Here is a 6,000-nt window from a genome sequence, read left to right on the forward strand (position 1 = left end):
CTCCTAGGCATATCTCCATCTATTCAAATCAATAATTAAGATTATTCACTACAGTACCTTGAAATGTATTAGGTTCAATGGTGAAATTGCTGGCTCTGGTCCATTTTGACCTTCAGTGACCTCACAGAGTTGGCACTGTGAGGTAGCACAGGAAAGCTCTTGGACAGAGAAACCTGGTCATTCAGGACCTTGCTTGTGGTGATGACATGGGACACCAGGGATTTTAGACCAAGGTGGAAGTCACAGAGAACAAGCTTCTGCTTCTGATTCCCTCTATCCAGGAAATGTGTCCATTAAAGAAAATAATAAAGACTCAAGCGGTGTTGTGGTGGGTGGAGACATCTACAGAAAGCAGAGTTTGTGAGCTTATGGGTTGGGAGGGGTGCTTGGGGCTTGTCAAGGGTTTGAGATGCAGAGGGACATGTTTGATGTGGCTGCAAATGGATGCTTGAACAGAGGAGTCTTGAGAAAGATGTTTCTGTAGGGAAAAAAAATTGCAGGTGCTAAGCAGGACCCCTTTCCTGCAAAAAGGGCCAGTGCCCTAAGGTTGAAGAACTGAGGACCTTGGACTAGAAGAGAGGGACTCTGGACTAGGGAGACATGGGATGGATAATCTGGGATACTTCATGGCTTCTCGGAATCTCAAGCCAGGACTTGCAAGAGTCCCCCAACCCCAGCTAATGCTGACACAGCTTCCTCCACCTACCACCTTTCATGAATGTTGGGGCTGTGCAGCCATGGTTCTTGTGCCTTCTGACAGATCTGTGAGAGGGTTGCCTGACTTCCTGTCTGGAGTCAGAGCTGACTCTATCCAGTGCCTTTACTTAATGCATCAAGTCAAATTTCCAGCAATGAGACTGTCTTTCTGCTTCCATTCCACCCAGACCAAGGACTTTAACTTCTGGAAATAAAGTACGTAGGGGCCCACTGCTTTTCAGAATGTGTTCACCCCAGTGTGGTCCAATGGCCATAGCTTTCCTGTTCTCGGTTTCCTGCTCCTTCCTTTTCCATGACCCTCTTGTTATTTTTGGTGGTGTCCGGCACAAAACTTAGAGCGTGTTCCAATTTGCTTTCTATTACTGTGATGAAGACCACAATATAGAGCAACTTGGAGAAGAAAGAGATTTTTAGCACACACACCCCAATCACAGCTGATCCTGAAGGGAAGTCAGGGCCGAAACTCAAGACAGGAACCTGGAGACAGGGACTGAAGCAGAGGCTGTGGAAGAACAGCTTCTTACCAGCTTGCTCTCCACAGTTTCCTTACCCATTAACATGGGAAAACTCGCCCAGAGGTGCTTCTCCTATAGTAGACTGGCCTGCACATATCTATAGTTAATGGAGAAAATACCCCACAGACTTGCCTATAGGCAATATGATGGGGGAAATACCTCAATTAAGTTTCCTCTTCCCAGATGACCAGCTTGCATGATGACAACAGAAACCAACCAATCAAATAAAGAACACATTGTCACAGAGCTGCATCCCGAGGAAGGGACTAAATGTCTCTAAAGTCGTTGTGCCACCTTAGCCATGGAGCTAGTGCTGAGTATATTGTAGAAGAATTTACACTCCAAATTCTCTCTGAATCTACAGATCATTATTCCTGTGTGGACAGCTTCTCACAGCATAATGTCTAGATGTTCATTTAGGTGACATGGCTTCCTCTTTTTTAGGGCTTCACTTCCCAAAGAAAATAGTGATAAAATATTGAAGGTTCTCAAGAAAAGCAACCAGTAATATACCTAGAGGAATATATAGGACGTATAGAGATCTAGGAAAGGAGAGAGATAATTCTGTTATGAGAATTGGCTCATGTGATCATGGAAGGTAAGATCTTTTATGGTATACCACTTGTGGATTGGCAACCTGGAAGAACAATTTAGTCTGAAGCAGAAGACCCAATAGCAAAGAGAGTCAATGGTGTAACTCATAGTTCAAGGTTAAAGGCCTGGGAATCAGGCAAGCATATGGTGTTAGTCTCAGTTCAAAGTTGGCCCAAGAAGCTAGAGTTCTAATGTAAAAGGGTAAGGGGAGGGAGGTGGGGATGCCATAGCTCCAGAAGATGGAGGGTTTACTCTTCTTTTGCCCTTCTGTGTGGGACTTCAGTGGGTTGGTGACCCACCTTGGTAAGGGTGGATCTTCTTTGTTCAGTCTAAAGTGGACAGATGCATATAGGAATGTTTTACTTGTTTCCTGGATTTCCTTCAGCCTTTCCAAATTGACACCTGAAATAAGCCATCGCAAATAGAGGTAGCACAGAACTGATGATTTGAACCACTTGGGGGTGCACAGTCCAGTGACATTAGTTACATTTCTATTATACTATAGCTATCTCCACTATCTAGCTCTAAACTTTCCCTTCATTTCACACTGAAACCTTGGATCCATTGAACAATAACTTCTGGTGTGTGTCCCCAGTGGTTGCTGGCAATCACTGTTCTCTGTCTCCAGACTGGCATCCTGGGCCTGGGTTGGCCCTGCCTAACATCTACCCCATCTATGACCTGCTTGAGAACATGAAGGAACTGGTCCTGCCTAAGCAGGCTATCCGAGAGGTGAGGGTCCAGTGATGATGGTGTGCCAGAGACCTTGAAACAGACCAGTGGCTCATTGCAATGGACATTTTGTGGGTGGGGCTGATTAGACAAAGGATATTCTATGTGACACACTGTAGCTCCCATGCCACTAGGATGAACAAAGAGCTGTTGGAAACACGGAGAAGCAAGGTGGGTTTTTTGTTTGTTTGTTTTTGTTTTTAATTAATTGGGGGGAGGGGAATGCTGCAGGGGTGAGGGACTGGTATGGAGGGGTTGGGAGGTGAGTAGGATTGGGGTGCATCTTGTGAAATTCCCAAAGAATCAGAAAAGAATTTTGTTATTTTAGTTATTTTAAGTCACAGCTGTCTTTAAAGTTCTCGTTACTTGGCCGGCTGAAAAGTTGGAAAAAGCTGGTGGAATTTAGTCTGTGCACACACCTAGTCTAGAGTATGTAGCTCAAATGTCCCCGAGACCCCTGTGTATTAAGAGTTTGGTCCTTGGGTGTGCACCGGTGGAAAGCAGTGTGGCGTTTTAGAGGTCAGGTTTAGCCTGAGGTTGAAGGGGACTGGCAGATTCTCTCTTCCTCCTTTTCTCTCTGCCTCCTGGCTGCTGTGCTGTGATTTTCTGCCTCACCACAGGTCCTAAAGCAACAGGGCTAAGCATCTATGGACTGAAACCCCTGCAACCATGGGCACAAAGATCCCTTACAATCTTATCCTACAGGGCATGTATTACAATGACTGGAGACTAACACACCTGGTAATATTCTTATGTTTTTGTTTTGGTTGTGAGCCTAGCCTGTAATGGCTGAGCCATCTCTCCACCTCATACTTGGTAATATTCTAAGCATGCAAAGAGATCAAATCTTGCTTCTCAGCTTTCAGAAGACGCTCACCTGAGAGCATTGTGGAGAATCTCTCTCCTGAGAGCATTGTGGAGAACCTCTCTCTTCTGATATGCCTCAAGTGAGAGTCCTTAGCATCAATAAATATGCTGAGGATAACTTCAGGCACAGGGAAAAGCTAGGCATGCACTAATCAAGGAGAGAGAGGCCCCGGACAGATGCTTTCTGCCTTCCCAGTCCTCCCTGGGAACCGAGGCTTATGTTTCCTTGCTATGTGTCTTCCAGAATGGAGGGGCAATTCATTTCTGTGGCCAGAGACCTCAATCTCTGGCCCCCTGACAGTCTTTGCTGATGAATAGAGGAAGGTTTCCTGTTCCATATCCCTGTAGCATACAGTTTGATATAGCTATGCTGTCTACTAGCCCTGCTGCCTCCCTTTCACCCACCCTAACATGGTCTCAGTGACCATCAAATATAAGCCATACTTCAGGAAAAGTCTCTGTGATTTCAGTGAGCTCATGGGGACAGCCACTCAGTTCCTATTTAAGCTTAATGAGCCATTAAGCACACCAAACAGTTGAAGGGTTCTCCTGAATTTTACCTGCAGAGTTCTTTGCTAAGAGCAAGAAAGGAAGTGTTTAGCTCCTCCCTGACAAACTGGGAGCCCATTTCTTCCTTCATGGCTTGGACTTGTACACAGGATCACCCATGACCAGGGATTCTGGCCAGAACTTGATTAAAAAGAATGGCACCGCACAACGATGTTTCTGGGCATCTTTTGGTCAGCATTTGCACCATCCTGCATTCCAAATGCTATATACTTTGGTCCGGTGAGCGGCTTCTATGCTTGATTGATTAATTTTGGAGACTGGCTGGATGCAAGCATCTCAGGATTCTAAGCATTAGAGGAATTAATTAGGCTATTCTGGAAGAGACTTTGTTCTGGCTTCCAAAAGTGATATGTGGTTGCCTATCAAGAACTCCAGGAGGCTGGCAGTTAGCTGTTTGGCAATCAGCCTTACTGAAAAGAGGGCACAGTCTTCTAGCAGTAAATTCAAAGTCCACCCTGGCTACCATGCACTCAACTGTCCCAACTTTTCATAAATTTTTGAGAGACATTTGGGATGCACTTCTTCCTACATGGCGGGTGTGGGGAGGGAGGCTACAGATTAGAGGTTTTCATTCATTTTCATCTCTTCTTTGGAGTGGCATCTGTGGGATATGATTGGCAACGAGCCCAAAATGTGTACCAATGGATCCTGAGCTATTGCACATACCAGTGAGTGACTTAAATAAAAGGACATGTATGTTTAAAATAATATTGCTGATAAATGCATCATGAGTTCTTCTGGGCAACTGATTGTTTCCCATATGTGCAAATACAGGCTGAGTCCAGGGTATGACATGGTAGTTAATACATTCTAGTAGTTGTTAATAAAATTACACACTTATTCTCATACTTAAAGACTTATTTTATCATGTATATGTATATGCATTTTGTGTATGTGTGTGTATGGATGTTTTCCTGCATGGATGTATGTACCACACCTGGTGCACTCAGAGGCCAGAATAGAGCATAAAATGCCCTGGATCTGGAACTGGAGTGACAAGTGTTTTGAGCCACCATATGGGTGCTGGGAACTAAACTAGGGTCTTCTGCAGTAGCGGCAATTGCTCTTACCTGCTGAGCCACCTCTCCAGCCCTACTGGTTTTTCTTTCTTCTTAAATAGCCAGTGAGTCTGGAATGGTCAAATACGTTCCCAGTACATGTATGTTACTGCTTACTGAGGTACTACATGTGTTCTCTTCAGGATTGAGTTTCCTATCAGTCCTTTGTGGGTTTTGTTCATGTTTCTTCTTACATATTATGTTGCTGGGTGTTGGTGGCACCTGCCTTTAATCCTAGCCCTCGGGAGGCAGAGGCAGGTGGATCTCTCTAAGTTCGTGGTCAACAGAGCTAGTTCCAGGACAGGCTTCAAAGCAATACAGGGAAATCCTATCTTGAAAAAAACAAAACAAACAAACAAAAAAGCCCATAATGTTTTATTAAACATTTTGAAACAAGATCTTATGTAGCCTAAGCTGGCCTTGAATGTATTATGGAGCTGAGAATGACTACTCCATGTAACTATGACCTTAAACTCTGACCCTCCCATCTCCATCTCCCGTGTTCTGGATTTACAGGCATATGTCATCACACCCAGTTTTATGTGGACCAAGCTATATAACTCAGAACCTCATTTGTGTTAGGCTAGCATTCAACCAACTGAGCTACACCCCCAATTTGCATTTTTGTTGTTGTTGAATTTAGATGCATCTCCGGTAACTTGGGCTGGCCTTGAATAAACTATGTAGTTGAAATTGACCATAGACTCCCGATCCTGCTTCCTATACTTTCAAGTCCTGGGATTACAGGTGTGTGGCACCATGTCCAGCATAAGTGGCTCTTACAACAGGGAAAGTGTCTCAAACATACTGTGTAAATGAAGCTTCTGTATAAGGCAACATTTTGAGCATTTATTTGATGTCCTTTAAGCTATCCCCAGTATCTGGTATCTCAGTGTTCATTGCTAGATATATTTCCTTTTTAATGCATTTATTCTCAGCAACTGATT

This window comes from Phodopus roborovskii, unplaced genomic scaffold (genome assembly GCF_943737965.1).
Source record: "Phodopus roborovskii unplaced genomic scaffold, PHOROB, whole genome shotgun sequence".
In the NCBI taxonomy this organism is placed as follows: Eukaryota; Metazoa; Chordata; class Mammalia; order Rodentia; family Cricetidae; genus Phodopus; species Phodopus roborovskii.